This window comes from Heterodontus francisci, chromosome 18, assembly GCF_036365525.1.
Source record: "Heterodontus francisci isolate sHetFra1 chromosome 18, sHetFra1.hap1, whole genome shotgun sequence".
Taxonomy (NCBI): Eukaryota; Metazoa; Chordata; class Chondrichthyes; order Heterodontiformes; family Heterodontidae; genus Heterodontus; species Heterodontus francisci.
The window spans coordinates 16,047,305-16,065,705 of NC_090388.1; the positions used below are offsets into that span (position 1 = coordinate 16,047,305).

Sequence of the window (18,401 nt, forward strand, 5' to 3'; positions counted from 1 at the left end):
CAGATGCAGCAGGCAGTTAAGGAGGCAAATGGTATGTTGGTGTTGGAGAAAAATCCAGATTATGCCCAATTATTCAACAAATTCTCCGGACTCAGACTTTGAGAATAAACACTTTATCCATGATATCATGAGGTGCACACCTTCCCTAAAGGCGATCCAGTGCTACTCCCCAGAACAAAGGAAATCCACAACGGATATACAGTTCCTCAGCCCATCCCGGCTGGACATAATCCAATCATAACGGTTATTGATTACATATATTACACATATTACCAATTAGATTACTCATTAGGCATCATGTGGCTACGTGATCAGCTCATGCAAGCCCCTGATCACCAATTGATGATCTCAGGCCCCATCAATTATGCACATCTGGAATATTGTGTGCAGTTTTGGTCTCCTTATCTGAGGAAGGTTGTCCTTGCTATGGAGGGAGTGCAGCGAAGGTTCACCAGACTGATTCCTGGGATGGCAGGACTGACATATGAAGAGAGATTGGGTCGCTTAAGCTTGTATTCGTTAGGGTTTAGAAGAATGAGAAGGGATCTCATAGAAACCTACAAAATTCTAACAGGACTGGACAGACTAGATGCAGGAAGGATGTTTCCCGATGATGGGGGAATCCAGGACCAGGGGTCACAGTCTAAGGATAAGGGGTAAGCCATTTAGGACTGAGATGAGGAGGGATTTCTTCACCCAGAGAGTGATGAACCTGTGGAATCCTCTACCACAGAAAGCAGTTGAGGCCAAATCATTAAATATATTCAAGAAAGAGTTAGATATAGTGTTTAGGGCTAAAGGGTTCAAGGGATACGGGGAGAAAGCAGGAACAGAATACTGAGTTTGGATGATCAGCCATGATCATATTGAACGGCGATGCAGGCTCAAAGGGCAGAATGGCCTACTCCTACTTTTCTATGTTTCAATTTCTTTCTCTAATTTCATGTACTTGCTTAATTCTTTCAGAATTACTATTTCAATTTTCTTCTGCATTCATTGAATTTGATTTCTCTTATGGTCTTGCTTCCCATCTGTTCTTGCATTTCAATATAACTTTCAAACTTCCTGCTACAATTTCTTGCTTTTTGTTATCATTGCCATCTCTCTCTCTCCTTTCCTTATATTTTCTGGTCACAACTTGCTTTTCTCTTTCTACAAAAGCAACAGATATTCCCCTGTGACATTTTCTATCTCAAAGACAACTCAAGGTCATGCTTCCTCATTTATGCATCCAGCGTCATTTGTACTACTTCAACTACAGATTTAAAGGTGACATTAAAAGTTATATGTGCATAATTTGAATGGCTTTTGGAACAGTCATTGACTATATAATAAAATAAGTTCATTCCTGTGGTATCTCAGAGCATTTAATTTTCTTTCTATCCCTAAGTCCATAAGAAAATAACAGCGACTGCAATAACAATGAGGACTAAGCACATTACTATTTCATTGTGGGAAAACTTTAAACTAAAATTAAAATTAGACTTGGCACAGGAGCTCCTTATTTAGCAGTATCATTTTTGTCATTATTTCCAATCAACCAATAACATTAGGCATACTTGCACTTTAGCCACCCAGACTAAGTAACCATATTTCACACAACACGATTTTCACGTGAACTGTAAATGGATGTACATTAATATTGAAACTCACACCCTCACTGTGTAATTGCTAATTTAGGTTGTTACTTTACCTTTGAGGAGGGGGGTCTGGTGAAATATTTGCAACTGAATATTTTGCCCCTCCCCCCCATCAGTAAATTGGATGATATCGCACAGCCTTGTGATAATGATATATATTCGGTGTCCCTATGGCCCTAATTTTGAATCAAGCATAACTAGGACCTGATATAAACCGAAGAGTTAACTTTATAGAGTACAAAATCAATCCACTTTTTCACCTTGGGATGTAAGCAGCCCAGCTACCTGTACTGACTGATTGAATTAGTTTTATCTGCATATACCTGCTGTGGTAAGGTAACTAGAATTGCTCACAGTATTCTGGGTGTAAATATATCAGTTCTTTGTACAGATTCATATCACCCACAGGGTGTTAACACTCTATCTTTATCTAGGCGCATAATAAAGGGCAGCCAAACTGACATATGGATCATAGCATCAGAACATTAAGGAGGGGTTGAAGAGTCTGGGATTGTACACCCTGGCGAAGAGAAGGCTTAAGAGAGACATTATCCAAGAAAAGATTCTTAATATAACTCGAACCACAATCACATGTTCGAAATGTCCTTAGTTCCACTATTCAGCTGCTGTGGCACAATGGGTAACACTCTTGCCTTGGAGTCTAGAAGACTATGAGTTCAAGTCCCATTCCAGGGAACTAAAAGCAAAATCTTAGGCTGAGACGTCAATGCAATGCTGAGGGAACAATGCACAGTTGGAGATGCCATCTTTCAAGATGTGAGGTGAAACTAAGGCTCTGACTGCTCTCTTCAGTGGATGTAAAAGATATTGTGGCATTACTTTGAAGAAGAGCAGCGGGAGTTTTCCTGGTGGCAGATGATCAAGAGCCTTGCTAACAACTAACTATTTCACATGTGCAGTTATCGCACAGAAGGTGGCTATTTGCCCTTTCATGCCCGTGCTGATTCTTTGAACAAGCTACCAGTTAGCCCCTCTCCCCAGCTTTATCTGTTGCCAATGAGGTCCATAGATCATTCCCTTAAATTTCGTGTACTTCCTCTATCTCCTCCACAGAAATTCAACTTCCATGCTGAGGGGGCCACCCGCGTTCTCCGCTGTGAACACAGAAAAGAGAATTCATTTAGTTTTATTTGCTATCCCTTTGTTGTTTGATAGCATCTTACCTTTGGCTCCGCTGCTTTCTTTTTCTCTGTCATTGGTTTACAAATATTTATTGAAACACTTGACATGCCTCAAATTAGCCCTCAGGATATAATCAGTCATTCATTATTGTCTTCTTGCTACAGGCCAAGGAAGAGCACAGCAGAAAAGAGATTACAACAGCTGATCAAGAGCTTGATGAAAGAGGTAGATTATAAGGAGTGTCTTAAAGGAGGAGAGGGAGGTAGAGAGCAGGAAAGGTTTACAGAGGGAATTCCAGAGCTCAAGGCCTCGGCAGCTGAAGGCATGGTCGCCAATGGTGGAGCGTTGAAAATTGGGGATGCACAAGAGGCCAGAATGGTAGCAATGCAGAGAGAGCTGGAGAGTTGGGGAAGGTTATAGAAGGAGGGGCAGTGCCATGGAGCGATTCAAAAACAAGGATAAGAAGCGACTGAAAACTAATCCCTCCAAATCTTCAGACAGCGGACAATGTTGGACATTGCTGATGACCCTGCTGAAAAACCTAAGGATCCAGGAAGTCCTCGGGGATGCAGTAGCCAACTCCATTACTTACTTCTCCAACCAGGTTAACAGTTACAAGGAGCAGAAGTTTAGGAAGTGAGAGACATAACGGGGAAGTTTATTTCATCCCGATCGGCGGTTAATGGAGCAAGGGAGCAGTTACAATGGAGCGGCTCCACTTCCCACTCCATTCCCGAAATCTGCGATTCTAATGCTGCTGATTTTGGCAGCGGATGATTCTCCTGGAGTCCATCGGGAGCCTCAATAATAAACGCAAACAGAGGGCCCATAATGTGTGCAGGATCCCAATGGTATTTTAACATGCTCTTGGCAGGAAAGCAGCATCCTAGCCTTTATTGTAGCAGAGGTGGGGCTGACTGGCGTCTCGAATTCAGTATCAAGGAATTGATTTTTTTTATATATCCTCTCACTAAGGGGACCCATCACCTGGAAAAAAGGTTGGGTTTTTTTGGAGGACCACCTGTTGTACCCCTGCTGCTTAACGTTAATTCTATTTCTCTCTCTATCCAGATGCTGACCTGTAGAATGTTTCCAGCAGTTTTCTGTTCTGTTTCAGATTTCCAGCATCTGCAGTATTTTGTATTGTGTTCTTTCCCTGAAATCTTTCCCCTCCCTCTGTGCCTGCTTCAAAGTTGTTCACTGCTAACATCAAAAACAAAATACTGATACAAATGGCCTTTTGCTTTGCACTACTAGCCCTCTTGTCATTTAATCTCTCCTGTCTTCCACCCTATCACAGATCTTCCCTTTTATTCTTTCCCCTCCCGCCTTTCCATGCCTCTGTACTTGCTTAGAAACTGTTAAATCAGTAACTTTTTCCACTTCTGATGAAAGGTCATCAACCGAAAACGTTGGGCTGGATTTTTCCAGCCCTTTGGAGATGGGCTGGGAGACAGGAGGGCAGGTAATATGATGGGGTAAGATATCAGGAGGGGAACCTGACATCTTCCAACTGCAATGGCATCTTACCAGCGGCAGGAACCTCAGCAGCGCTGCCACCCACCAGGGAGCCAATTGAGTCACTTACGTGGACTAGTAAAGGCCCACTTCCCGACCCCACCGGCATCTTGCCTGAATCGGGAGGGTTCACCACTGTGTGGGAAGACCACCAGGTAAACCTTGGTGTCCTTCCAGTGGGTTCCAGGAAACACTCAGCAGGTCAGGCAGCATCTGGGTAGAGAGAAACAGAATTAACGTTAAGCAGTAGGGGTACAACAGTGGGTTGCTGTGTGGGTGGGGGGGGGGGGGGGGGGGTGCGGTGTGGGCCTCCTTAATGGCCAGACCGCGGCCCTCAGAGAGGCCCGCCCACGGCAATGGTCTCTCCCGAGGCTGAGGCGTGCCGCTGGAATATGCCCTCCCCACCCTCCCGCCCCCCCCCCCCCCCCCAACCTCCACCACACCGATCACCGGGGCCTGCCTGCCTGCCTGATCCTGGCTTGCTTCAAAACAATTTACCTGGTCTTCAAGGGTACCTTGGCATGGAGCTGCCCTCTTCCTCATCCTGCAGCCTCAGCAGTAGCCACTGCTCGTGGTAGTACTGCCAGGGCCGCTGAGCTGCCAGCCCTCTGATTGGGCCAGCACCACTGGGGGTGGGGAGGGGGAGGTGGGGCACCATCCTCAATTGGATGCTGGCCCCGGCGACGGCTTGTCAATTGTCCACCGCTGAGAAAATGCTGCCCAAGGGTCCTGCCACCTACCTGCGCGGAATCGGCTCCTGCTTTTAGCCGCAGCAGCGGGACTTCATCCTCATTGGAAAATTTCACCCCATTGACTCTGTTTCTCTCTCTACAGATACTGCCAGACCTGCCAAATATTTCCAGTGTTTTCTGTTTGTATTACAGATTTCTGGCACCTATCATATTTTGCATTGGTTTTACTTGTTTTCCTTTATATTGATAATCTTTCTGCACTTTGTGCTTGACTCCATCTGGTGGTTCATTCATTCAATTACATTCTTTATAATACTTCATGTTAAAGGTTGTCTTCACAAAGGAGGACACAAATATCATACCAGAAATGTTGGCGAACACATGGCTTAGTGAGAGAGAGGAACTGAAGGAAATCAGTATTAGTAGAGAAATGGTGTTGGGGAAATTGATGGGATTGAAGGTCGATAAATCCCCAGGGCCTGATAATCTACATCCCAGAGTACTTAAGGAAGTGGCCCTGGAAATAGTGGATGCATTGGTGGTCATCTTCCAAGATTCTATGGACTCTGGAACAGTTCCTACAGATTGGAGGGTAGCTAATGTAACCCCACTATTTAAAAAGGGAGGTAGAGAGAAAACAGGGAATTATAGACCAGTCAGCCTGACGTCAGTAGTGGGGAAAATTCTAGAGTCCGTTATCAAAGATTTTATAGCAGAGCACTTAGAGAACAGTGGTAGAATCGGGCAGAGTCAGCATGGATTTACGAAAGGGAAATCGTGCTTGATAAATCTACTAGAATTCTTCGAGGATGTAACTAATAGAGTTGATGAGGGGGAGCCAGTGGATGTGGTTTATTTGGACTTTCAGAAGGCTTTCGACAAAGTCCCACATAAGAGATTAGCATGTAAAATTAAAGCGCATGGGATTGGGGGTAGTGTATTGCGATGGATAGAAAATTGGTTGGCAGACAGGAAACAAAGGATAGGGATAAATGGGTCTTTTTCCGAATGGCAGGCAATAACTAGCGGGGTACTACAGGGATCGGTGCTAGGACCCCAGCTATTCACTATATTAATGATTTAGATGAAGGAACCAAATGTAATATTTCCAGATTTGCAGATGACACAAAACTGGGTGGGAGGGTGAGTTGTGAGGAGGATGCAGAGAGTCTTCAGGGTGATTTGGACAAGTTGAGTGAGTGGGCTAATGCATGGCAGATGCAGTATAATGTGGATAAATGTGAGGTTATCCACTTTGGTAGCAAAAACAGGAAGGCAGACTATTATCTGAACGGCTATAAACTGAGAGAGGGGAATATGCAGCGAGACCTGGGTGTTCTCGTACACCAGTCACTGAAGGTAAGCACGCAGGTGCAGCAGGTGGTAAAACAAGCAAATGGTATGTTGGCCTTCATAGCGAGAGGATTCGAGTACAGGAGCAGGGATGTCTTGCTGCAATTATACAGGGCCTTGGTGAGGCCACACCTGGAATATTGTGTGCAGTTTTGGTCTCCTTATCTGAGGAAGGATGTTCTTGCTATAGAGGGAGGTTAGCGAAGGTTTACCAGACTGATTCCTGGGATGGCGGGACTGACGTATGAGGAGAGATTGAGTCGTTTGGGCTTATATTCGCTGGAGTTCAGAAGAGTGAGGGGGGATCTCATGGAAACCTATAAAATTCTAACAGGACTTGACAGGGTAGATGCAGGAAGGATGTTCCCGATGGTGGGGGAGTCCAGAACCAGGGGTCATAGTCTAAGGATACGGGGTAAACCTGAGATGAGGAGAAATTTCTTCACCCAGAGAGTGGTGAGCCTGTGGAATTCGCTACCACAGAAAGCAAGTGAGGCCTAAACATTGTATGTTTTCAAGAAGGAGTTAGATATAGCTCTTGGGTCTAAAGAGATCAAAGGGTATGGGGCAAAAGCGGGAACAGGCTACTGAGTTGGATGATCAGCCATGATCATAATGAATGGCGGAGCAGGCTCGGAGGGCCGAATGGCCTGCTCCTGCTCTTATTTTCTATGTTTCTATGTTTGTAGTCATTCACAGAGAACAACCAGCTTGTGTTCTTTCTGCACATCATCAAGTTTTATCTAAATATGTTATGAATGTGTCCAAAATTATACAATGAACCATTCCAGTTTAATTTAGCTAGCACTGAGGGAGGGTGTAACATAATATATCATTAGACATTAGAAAACTTACAGACTGGGCAGTTAAATGGTAAATGAACTTCACATAGGTAAAAAGTGAGGTGATGCACTTTGGTAGGAAAAACAGAAACCTCACCTATACCTTAGAAAATAAGAATCTGAATGGGGTAGAAGTGCAGAGGAATTTTGTGATACAGCTGAACAAATCATTAAATGCAACATCACAGATCCAAGCAATTACAAATGCTAACAAAGCACTGGGATTTAGTTCTGGGGTATAGAATTCAAAAATAGTGACGTTAATCTTGTATAGGACCCTGGTGAGGCCCCATTTAGAGAATAGCACAGTTCTGGGGCTAGATTTTTAAATCCATTCAGGGTCCAGTTCAGAGTGGGCGGGTGCGCAATTTGGTGCTGCCATTCTCTGTGCCAGTTCACCACCACGTTCCCGATCCTGAGCTATTTTGAATGAGGGCAGCTCGGGGTTGGGTTGGTGGCCTACCACTTCCTGGCGGGCAGCCAATTGAGGCCAGTTATTGGTAGGTACTCACCCTGATTGGAATTCCCAATCGACAATGTAGGCAGCCCACGTCAGCCTGGACCACATCCAGGCCAATGTGGTGGGCTCAGGACAGGAGGTGGGTGGGGGAGCCGATGGATCACACGAGGGACTCCCCGTCATCCCCCACCCCCATCCCCAGACCCATAATGGTCGCCTGGCCACGGCTGTGGCCGTTGGTCATCCCCTGGAGGGGTTGCCCCTTCAGGATCACTTTGGAAGGAGTAATGTGACATGGAAGTATTCAATGAATGGCCTGACACTGGGAAGTTCCGAGGAACAAAGGGAGCTTGGCGTGTTTGTCCATAGATCTCTGAAGGCAGAAGGGCAGGTTAATAGGGTGGTAAAAAAGGCATATGGGACACTTGCCTTTATCAATCGAGGCATAGATTACAAAAGCAGGGAGTTGTTGGAGTTGTATAGAGCTTTGGTAAGGCCACAGTTGGAGTACTGTGTGCAATTCTGGTCGCCACATTATAGGAAGGATGTGATTGCACTGGAGGGGGTACAGAGGCGATTCACCGGGATGTTGCCTGGAATGGAACATTTAAGCTATGAAGAGAGGTTGGATAGGCTTGGGTTGTTTTCACTGGAGCAGAGAAGACTGAGGGGTGACCTGATCGAGGTGTACAAGATTATGAGGGGCATGGACAGGGTGGATAGGGAGCAGCTGTTCCCCTTAGTTGAAGGGTCAGTTACAAGGGGTCACAAGTTTAAGGTGAGGGGCGGGAGGTTTAAGGGGGATTTGAGGAAGAACTTTTTTACCCAGAGGGTGGTGACGGTCTGGAATGCCCTGCCCGGGAGGGTGATAGAGGCGGGTTGCCTCAAATCCTTTAAAAAGTACCTGGATGAGCACTTGGCACGTCATAACATTCAAGGCTATGGGCCAAGTGCTGGCAAATGGGATTAGGTAGACAGGTCAGGTGTCTTTAATGCATCGGTGCAGACTCGATGGGCTGATCTGCCGAAGGGCCTCTTCTGCACTGTATTATTCTGTGATTCTGTGATTCAAGCAGCTGTGGCTTTTTAAAACATTGAAAGAAAAATTTCCCCCTCTCTCTCCATCTTCCTCGGCTGGAGGGCCTCCCATTGGCTCTCCAGCACCAGGAGCCTGCTCATCGTCCACAATTGGTTGGCAAGCCCGCTCCCTGGCCTTCAATTGGCTGTGGATTTGAAAATCCCAGTGGGCGTGCTTAAAGCATACCATGCACAGTCAGGACACGGAACCAGCGTCATTTCCAGTTCCCAACCCCTGATTGAAAGTCCAGCCCCTGGTCTCCATACGATAAAAACAACACAGAAGCACAGGAGAAAGTGCAAGAAGGATTTACAAGGATGGTACCAGAATGGAGAGATTAAAACAATTGAGAAAGATTGAATGGCTTGGAGGTGACCTGTTGGAGGTCTTTAAAATTATGAGTGGGTCCTTAAAATTATGAGTGGGTCCTTAAAATTATGAGTGGGTCCAACAGGCTAAATGTGAGGGAAAATTTCCACGAGTGGGAGAATCCAAAATTAGACACTATAAATACAGGATAGTTACCAATAAATCCAATTTTTAAAAATTCTTTCATGGGATGTGGACGTCGCTGGGAAGCCAACCATTTGTTGCTCATCCCTAACTGCCCTTGACAACTGAGTGGCTTGCTGGGCCACTTCAGAGGGCAGTTAAGAGTTAACCACAATGCTGTGTGTCTGGAGTTGCATGGCGGCCAGACCAGGTATGGATGGCAGATTTCCTTCCCTAAAAGGACATGAATGAACCAGATGGGTTTTTCCAACGATCAATAAGTTTCACGGCACCATTACTGAGACTAGCTCTCAATTCCAGATTTTTACGAACTACTTTATTGAATTTAAATTCTACCAGCTGCCACAGTGGGATTTAAGCCTGTGTCCTGAGGGCATTAGCCTGGGCTTCTGGATTACTAGGTCAGTGACATTACCACTACACCACTGTCTCCCCAATAGGGAAATAAGGAGACATTTCTTTACACAGAGACTGCTTAGAATGTGGAACTCACTACCATAGGAAGTTTAGTTTAGTTTAGAGATACAGCACTGAAACAGGCCCTTCGGCCCACCGAGTCTGTGCCGACCATCAACCACCCACTTATACTAATCCTACCCCAATTCCATATTCCTACCACATCCCCACCTGTTCCTATATTTCCCTACCACCGACCTACACTAGGGGCAATTTATAATGGCCAATTAACCTATCACCCTGCAAGTCTTTGGCATGTGGGAGGAAACCGGAGCACTCGGAGGAAACCCACGCAGGCACAGGGAGAACTTGCAAACTCCACACAGGCAGTACCCAGAATTGAACCCGGGTCGCTGGAGCTGTGAGTCTGCGGTGCTAACCACTGCGCCACTGTGATTGAGGCAAATAGTTTAAATGCTTTCAAAAGAAAGCTCTTACATAGAAATACATTGAATATACAGTACAGAAAGAGGCCATTTGGCCCACCCATACCATATAGACGAGTACATGAGAGAAAAACGGAATAGAAAGACATGCTGAAAGGCTGAGATGAGGTAGGGGGAATGGGAGGAGACTCGTGTGGTGTATAAACATCAACACAGGCTAGTTAGGCCAAATGGTCTGTTTCTGTGCTGTAATCCTATGTACTTTCAGGTAGAAAGGAATCTGTCTCCATGCAATCAGCCATTCTTAGTTCCATATCCAGTGTCCCAACACATCAGATGTGCCTAAAGGTAGTTTCTTTGGCCCATCTTCTTATGTTTGTCTACATACTACCCTTTGTCAACATCAGGGTCAATTCTCATATGCTTGCTGATACTGCCTAGCTTTATTTCTCTTGCAGTGTACCTGACTCCTTGTTCACCACCATGTTGTCTGACTGCCGACGAATATTAAATTCTGGATCAGTAAGGGTTTCCTGCACCTCATTGGGCAAGAGGATCAATTGGGTTTGTACCCTTCCTAAAACTCTACACCGTGGGTCCCTCTCTCTGGTAGCTCCCTCAGATTAGTCTGATAGACTTGATGTTCCCAGCCCAAAGCCAGATTCTGTTGGGGGGGGTGAGGGCGGAGCCAGAAAATCTGAGCGGCAGCGACCGCCACAGAACCCGACGACGGGATTGTTGGGCCCGATCAACCCAGCGGTGGGGAAGCTCCGTGGCGGCCCCTCCACCGCTCTGCAACAGGACCCGACTTAGCGTATTTAAATAATAAATATTTGCATGAGTTTAAATATAAGACACAGCAAACTTACCTTCAGTTACTGAGCGTCAGCAAAACAAGCGGCAATCACATGGGGGGGGGGGTTAACTCTGCACTCTGATAGGTGGGGGGGGGGTGAACTCTGCACTCTGATAGGTGGGGGGTGAACTCTGCACTCTGATAGGTGGGGGGGGGGGTGAACTCTGCACTCTGATAGGTGGGGGGGGTGAACTCTGCACTCTGATAGGTGGGGGGGGTGAACTCTGCACTCTGATAGGTGGGGGGGGTGAACTCTGCACTCTGATAGGTGGGGGGGGGTGAACTCTGCACTCTGATAGGTGGGGGGGGTGAACTCTGCACTCTGATAGGTGGGGGGGGTGAACTCTGCACTCTGATAGGTGGGGGGGGTGAACTCTGCACTCTGATAGGTGGGGGGGGTGAACTCTGCACTCTGATAGGTGGGGGGGGTGAACTCTGCACTCTGATAGGTGGGGGGGGGTGAACTCTGCACTCTGATAGGTGGGGGGGGTGAACTCTGCACTCTGATAGGTGGGGGGGTGAACTCTGCACTCTGATAGGTGGGGGGGTGAACTCTGCACTCTGATAGGTGGGGGGGTGAACTCTGCACTCTGATAGGTGGGGGGTTGAAGTCTGCACTCTGATAGGTGGGGGGTTGAAGTCTGCACTCTGATAGGTGGGGGGGTGAACTCTGCACTCTGATAGGTGGGGGGGTGAACTCTGCACTCTGATAGGTGGGGGGTGAACTCTGCACTCTGATAGGTGGGGGGTGAACTCTGCACTCTGATAGGTGGGGGGGGGTGAACTCTGCACTCTGATAGGTGGGGGGTTGAAGTCTGCACTCTGATAGGTGGGGGGTTGAAGTCTGCACTCTGATAGGTGGGGGGGGGTGAACTCTGCACTCTGATAGGTGGGGGGGTGAACTCTGCACTCTGATAGGTGGGGGGGTGAACTCTGCACTCTGATAGGTGTGGGGTGAACTCTGCACTCTGATAGGTGTGGGGTGAACTCTGCACTCTGATAGGTGTGGGGTGAACTCTGCACTCTGATAGGTGTGGGGTGAACTCTGCACTCTGATAGGTGTGGGGTGAACTCTGCACTCTGATAGGTGGGGGGGTGAACTCTGCACTCTGATAGGTGGGGGGGGTGAACTCTGCACTCTGATAGGTGGGGGGGGGTGAACTCTGCACTCTGATAGGTGGGGGGGGGTGAACTCTGCACTCTGATAGGTGAGGCGGGGGGGGGGGGGGGGGTGGAACTCTGCACTTTATTGAACTATTTGCCGGGCTGGCAGCCTTTTAAAAATGGCACCAGCACCTGCTTCCATATCGTTGACACCCTGAATGGTGTCGCCAATGTCGACCCTGCCACATGATTGGGGAGGGGCTGGCTCCTGTGAATATGTAAAATGGCCGCCCGCCGCAGAATTGTGGCGGCACAACAGCGCGGTTTTCCATAGTGGACGGACGCCATTTTCCACATCCGCCACTGCTCCCATTAGCGGGACAACAAAATCCAGCCCAATGACTCAAATACTCCCTTTCCCACTTTCTCAAATTCTGCCTTTACAAATTGTAACAACAGTGGAGATCAGGAATGGGGGTCAGGAATAGGGGATCTGGAGGTCAGGAGTGGGGGTCAGGAGGTCAGGGGTGGAGATCACAAGTGGAGCAGGATTCCTGATCTGCTACACCTGCACCAATGGACTGAGCCCCGTGATTTGCAATCTGATTGCAATAGTTTTACCTGACTTTGCCTTCATTGGGAAATTCTCTGCACTTTGTTACTGTTTGGCACCATCTGGTGGTTCTTACCTTTAATTACATAATAGAACTGCCAGTTAGTTGCTTGAATTCGATTAAAGAGAATAGTCACTTGTTTTGCTTCCATATATCATTGAAACATAAAAGCATAGCAAGTTTATGGCACAGAAAGAGACCATTCAGCCCATAATGACTGTGCCGGCTGAAAAAGAGTTATCCAGCCCAATACTACCTTCCAGCTCTTGGTCCATAGTCCTGTAGGTTCCGGAAGTTTAAGTGCATATCCAAGTATTTTATAAATGCTATGAGGGGTTTCCTTCTCTATCACCCTCTCAGGCAGTGAGCTCCAGATCCTCGCCAGCCTCTGTGTGAAACGATTTCTCCTCAACTCCCCTCTAATCTCTCTGCCAATTACTTTAAATCTATTCCTTGTGATAGGCCCCTCATAATTTTATGCACCTCAATTAAATCTCCCCTCAGCATCTTCTGTTCCAAAGAAAATAACCCCAGCCTATCCAAACTTTCCTCATAGCTAAAGTTATCTATTTCTGGCAACATCCTCGTAAATCTTCTCTGTACTCTCTCCAGTGCGAATCCATCCTTTCTGTAATGCAGTGACCAGAACTGTACACAGTACTCTAGCTGTGGACTAACCAGTGTTTTATCCAGTGCTAGCATAACCTCCCTGCTCTTATATTCTATGCTCAGAGACCTTATAGCCCAGAATGTCCTGTGTCAGTGTAATCAGGAAGTTATAGCGAAGTTTATGACCATTGTAATGCCCAATTGCCAATGGCCATTTACACCAAAATCTCCAGCCTGGCTCAGTAGTATACACTAGAACATAAAAATTGGTGTAAACAAGCAGAAATCAGTATAAATATTGGAGGCCGAGGAAAGCACGGAACTCACACCATAGATTCGCCGGGATTGGAAGTGGGCGGGGCCGAAGATTAGCCGCGCCGGCTGACATTCTGGTTCCCCGGCTCCATCCCACCTCCAGGCCATTTTTGCAGAGGAGGGATCGGGGGCCAGCAGGGCGACTTGTCCGCAGGCGGTGGGTAGCTGATCAGGCTCATTAAGAGCCTTATTGAGGCCAATTGAGGCAGACTGGAATTTTCCTCAGCAGTCGGGGCCGGTTTACATGCTTGGAGGTGGGCATCCGATGGCCGGCTGAGGGGAGGGAGCAGTGCTCCAGCCAGGCCCAGAGGCCCTCCCTGTCGGCCTAGGTGTTGGAGCAGCTACAGGCCGCCCTGTAGAGGGGTTTCCCCCCACCCCCACAACCCCATCCCAACAGTGGTAGCTTGGCTGCTGAATCTATTTTATAATTAAAGATTTTAAAAGGTTGGAGAGAGAGCGGTTCCATTTTGAAACACCCTCTCGGTTACTTACCTTCCATTACCACCCTCTGCTTCATCAATGACCTTCCCTCAATCACAAGATCAGAAGTGGGGATGTTCCGCTGATGATTGCACAATGTTCAGCACCATTGTGACTCCTCAGATACTGAAGCATTCCTTGTAGAAATGCAGCAAGACCTGGACAATATCCAGGCTTGGGCTGATAAGTGGCAAGTAACATTCACGCCACACAAGCGCCAGGCAATGACCATCTCCAACAAGAGAGAATCTAACAATCTCCCCTTGACATTCAATGGCATTACCATCGCTGAATCCCCCACTATCAACATCCTAGGGGCTACCATTGACCAGAAGCTGAACTGGAGTAGCCATATAAATACCATGGCTACAAGAGCAGGTCAGAGGCTAGGAATCCCACAGCGGGTAACTCACCTCCTGACTCCCCAAAGCTTGTCCACCATCTACAAGGCACAAGTCAGGATTGTGATGGAATACTCTCCACTTGCCTGGATGGGTGCAGCTCCAACAACACTCAAGAAGCTCGACACCATCCAGGACAAAGCAGCCCGCTTGATTGACACCCCATCTACAAACATTCACTCCCTCCACCACCGATGCACAGTGCCATCTACAAGATGCACTGCAGGAACTCACCAAGGCTCCTTAGACAGCACCTTCCAAACCCGCGACCTCTACCAACTGGAAGGACAAGGGCAGCAGATGCATGGGAACACCACCATCTGCAAGTTCCCCTCCAAGTCACGCACCATCCTGACTTGGAACTATATCGCCTTTCCTTCACTGTCGCCGGGTCAAAATCCTGGAACTCCCTTCCTAACAGCACTGTGGGTATACCTACCCCACATGGACTGCAGCGGTTCAAGAAGGCAGCTCACCACCACCTTCTCAAGGGCAATTAGGGATGGGCAATAAATGCTGGCCTAGCCAGCGATGCCCACATCCCCATAAACAAAGTTTTAAAAAGCTGGAAGGCGCCTGATGGGCCCTTCCGCTTCGAGAGCCTGCCCACCATCCTCAGTTGGATGGAGAACCTGTCTCTATGCCAATTAAGGGGTGCCCCCTTGAAAACCCAATCACTGACTGTTTCTCGCCAACTCCATCCCTGGGGGTGGGTTTGGGACCTGGAAACAGTCTCAACCTCTGTTTACTGCCCCAGAAGGAAACTCCATCTCATTCTATGTAGCAGCCATGGCTTACCTGGTAATGCTCTCATCTCTGAGTTTGAAAGCTATGTGTTCAAGTTCCCACTCCAGGAATTGCCCACATAACAATTGCTGCACTCCAAAAACGATTTGTAGCACTTTGAGCATGCTGAGGTGCTATGACAATTTTGTGGTTCAATTGATAACAGTCACGTATTTGACTTGAGTGTAAAAATCTAGGCTAATGCAGTACAGAGGAAGTGTTGGAGGTTTTGTCCTTTGGATGATATATTAAACTGAGGTTCTATCTGCCCTTTCAGGTGGACATGAAAGATCTCATGGCACTATTTTGAAGAACAGGGGAGTTCTTCCTGGTGTCCAGGCCAATATTTATCCCTCAATCAACATCACAAAAACCGATTATCTGGTCATTATCATATTGCTGTTTGTGGGAGTTTGCTGTGTCTGTGGGTCTTCTTGGCTCCACAAAGTTGGCAAGGTATTCCTATCTCATGCGCCTTCTCACCTGTCCGTTTTCTCTGTTCTTCAAAGTATTTCCCTGGCTTTGGCTTAACCAGTTGGACAGGCATTGGACTCCTTCTCATCCATAGCTTGTCTTCATCTCATAGGATGTCCCTGTTCTGTTTGTGAACGTCAGCCTGTCTTACAATGTGAATGGTCTTTTCCAGTGCAAGGTCTTCCTTGGATTGCAACAGGTCTGACAACGATTTATCTGCTATGCCAACAAATGTCCTGTCTCTGATTAGTTCGACCTTTAATTCACCGTATTCACAACCTTCTGCCTTCTATAAAGGTCATTAATATAGGAGTCTACACATCCGCCAATCATCTGCACCCACTTTTTAAATTTGGATTTTTCCAAGAATTTATTGGTATAGAGATTAAAATAAAAGGCTTGGAGTACCGCCTTGAATTTATTGGCTCGTTGATCCCTTGTTGGACAATTACATCTTCCACTATCACTCCAACTGAATACAGGAGGGTGTTCACTTGCTCCACTTCAGATTTGGTCTGGAGTTGAGAAGCAATTCTGAACCTTATGAACCTTTTTCTCCAGACCAGCCAATTTTGAACCTGATTGGGACCATCTTGATTCTGGAAACTCTCAGGCATTCCCAATTTTGGATCCATATTGCTTCCTTTTGTTTGTTAGGCTTTGCCAGGGTGTTCAACCTTAATTTAACATTTTTCAGGCTTGGCTTGAGGTGTTCACATTCTGTTTCAGGCTTTTCCGCACTCCCAGGCCTTTCCTGCCGCTTTTTCTCCTCAGCAAGGCTGAGCAATGGCTGCCCACTGTACTCGCCTCCCTAGTCGCTGATTTGACCCGATTTTTTTCCCAGTGCATTGTTTAAATAAATGGCCAGTTTCACTGTCTCACCGATCCTGGATGGTCTTCCAGCATGAAAACTCAGACCCGACTGCTGGATGTGCTGGAAGTACCAGCGCAGAGACCCACACAACTATGGTGTGATCTGAGAGGCTGCAGAGCTCTTCACCGCCTCTTCTGCAGGTAAGTAGTTTTCTTACTGTACCGGACCAGTATTTATCATTAAATTTCTCTGTTTTTCCCTTGGTGTTTCTCCCAAAGGAAAGCAAATCTTCAAATTCTCCTGTCGCTTTCGTTGTCACCATGTTGCATTGTTGGGTTTGTATTAGTAGCTTGGTGGGGCATTCTAGAGAATGTCTTAGACTCCGGTAAAGGTTAACGAACAACACTTTATTATTTACAGTTACAATATACACTCTCAGCAAGCCACCTAAGCTAGCATCCTTCATGCTGTTACACCACCTTCTTCTCATGCCTATCTCATGTGACTGTTACATCATCGCTCACATAGGGAGGGATCTCTCTCACTGTCTTCAGTATTAACCATTTACATTCTTACAGTACAATTACCACATTTGCAGTTTGTGGGAGCTTGCTGTGTACAAATTAGCTGTCATGTTTCCTACTTTACAAAAGTGAGGATACTGCAAAGTGGCTTCATTGGTTCCAAAGCACTTTGAGACATCTGGTGGTTGTGAAAGATGCTATATAAATGGAAGTCATTCTTTAAGTATGAAAATTAAAGTTTAAAGCCACTTAACCATCATTTATGCACTAAAATCAGAAAATGCTAAAAATACTCAACAGGACAGACAGCATCTATGGAGAGAGAAACAAAGTTAACATTTCAGGCCATAAGGGTGTAAGAGCATGTTCTTACGTTCTTATCAGAAATAGGAGCAGGAGTATGTCATTCAGTCCTTCAAGCCTACTCTGTCATTCAATAAGATCTTGGCTAATCTTCTAGAAAGAGACTCTTGCTGATCTTTTACCCCAATCCATCTTTCCGCACTATCCCCATATCCATTGATTCCCTCTGTATCCAAAAAATCTATCAATCTTAGCATCCACAGCTCTCTGGGTTAGAAAATTCCAAAGATTCACAACCCTTTAATTGAAGAAATCTCTCATCATCTCAGTCCTAAATGATCATCCCCTTATCCTGAGACTGTGACCCTGAGTTCTACACTCCCAAGCCAGGGGAATTTTCCTCCTAACATCTAACCTATCAAGCCACTTAAGAATTTTATATATTTCAATGAGATCACCTCTCGTTCTTTTAAATTCTAGGGAATATAGGTCCAGTCTACTCAATCTCTTCTCATAGGACAATTCCCTCATCCCAGGAATCAGTCTAGGGAAACTTTGTTGCACTCTTTCTAAGGCAAGTATCTTGATGATCTTCCATAATTTATGCATATTAGGCACAACATATTTAAGATTATTTTTTCAATTTCATGAAATTTCTTTGACTGCTCTTCTGAAATATTTTATTCTTCCTCCTCTTCATGCATTACAGACCATATTGTTCAATCCAATAAACTATAATATTTGTACTTTGTACTTTCAAAACTTTAAGCAAGATATGCTTATTTTATTGTTTTATAAACGGCTTTTCATAAATTATTTACGTTATATAAAATGGGATCAGTTAAGATTTACCAGCCACTAGAGCTTTGCATGGACAAACATTGACCGCCCTACAGCATGGAGGTTGGGGCCAATGATTGATTTCGACGTGAGGTTTGCAAAATCCTGTAAACATTTATACAGATGTACCATAAATCTAACTGATTCTGCCGAGATCCATCAGATTCACATTTTTCCATTTGTAATTGTTTATAAACAAA

General features: G+C 46.2%; 1 long non-coding RNA gene across 1 annotated transcript in view; it reads right to left on the reverse strand.

Annotated features, from left to right (window-relative positions):
- Positions 1-214: 214 nt before the first annotated feature.
- LOC137379800 (uncharacterized) overlaps positions 215-18,401 on the reverse strand; it is a 51,968-nt gene continuing 33,781 nt past the window's right edge. The window contains exon 4 of the long non-coding RNA XR_010976908.1: positions 215-2,755. This is a non-coding gene — a long non-coding RNA (uncharacterized lncRNA). The remainder of the gene's footprint in view (positions 2,756-18,401) is intronic.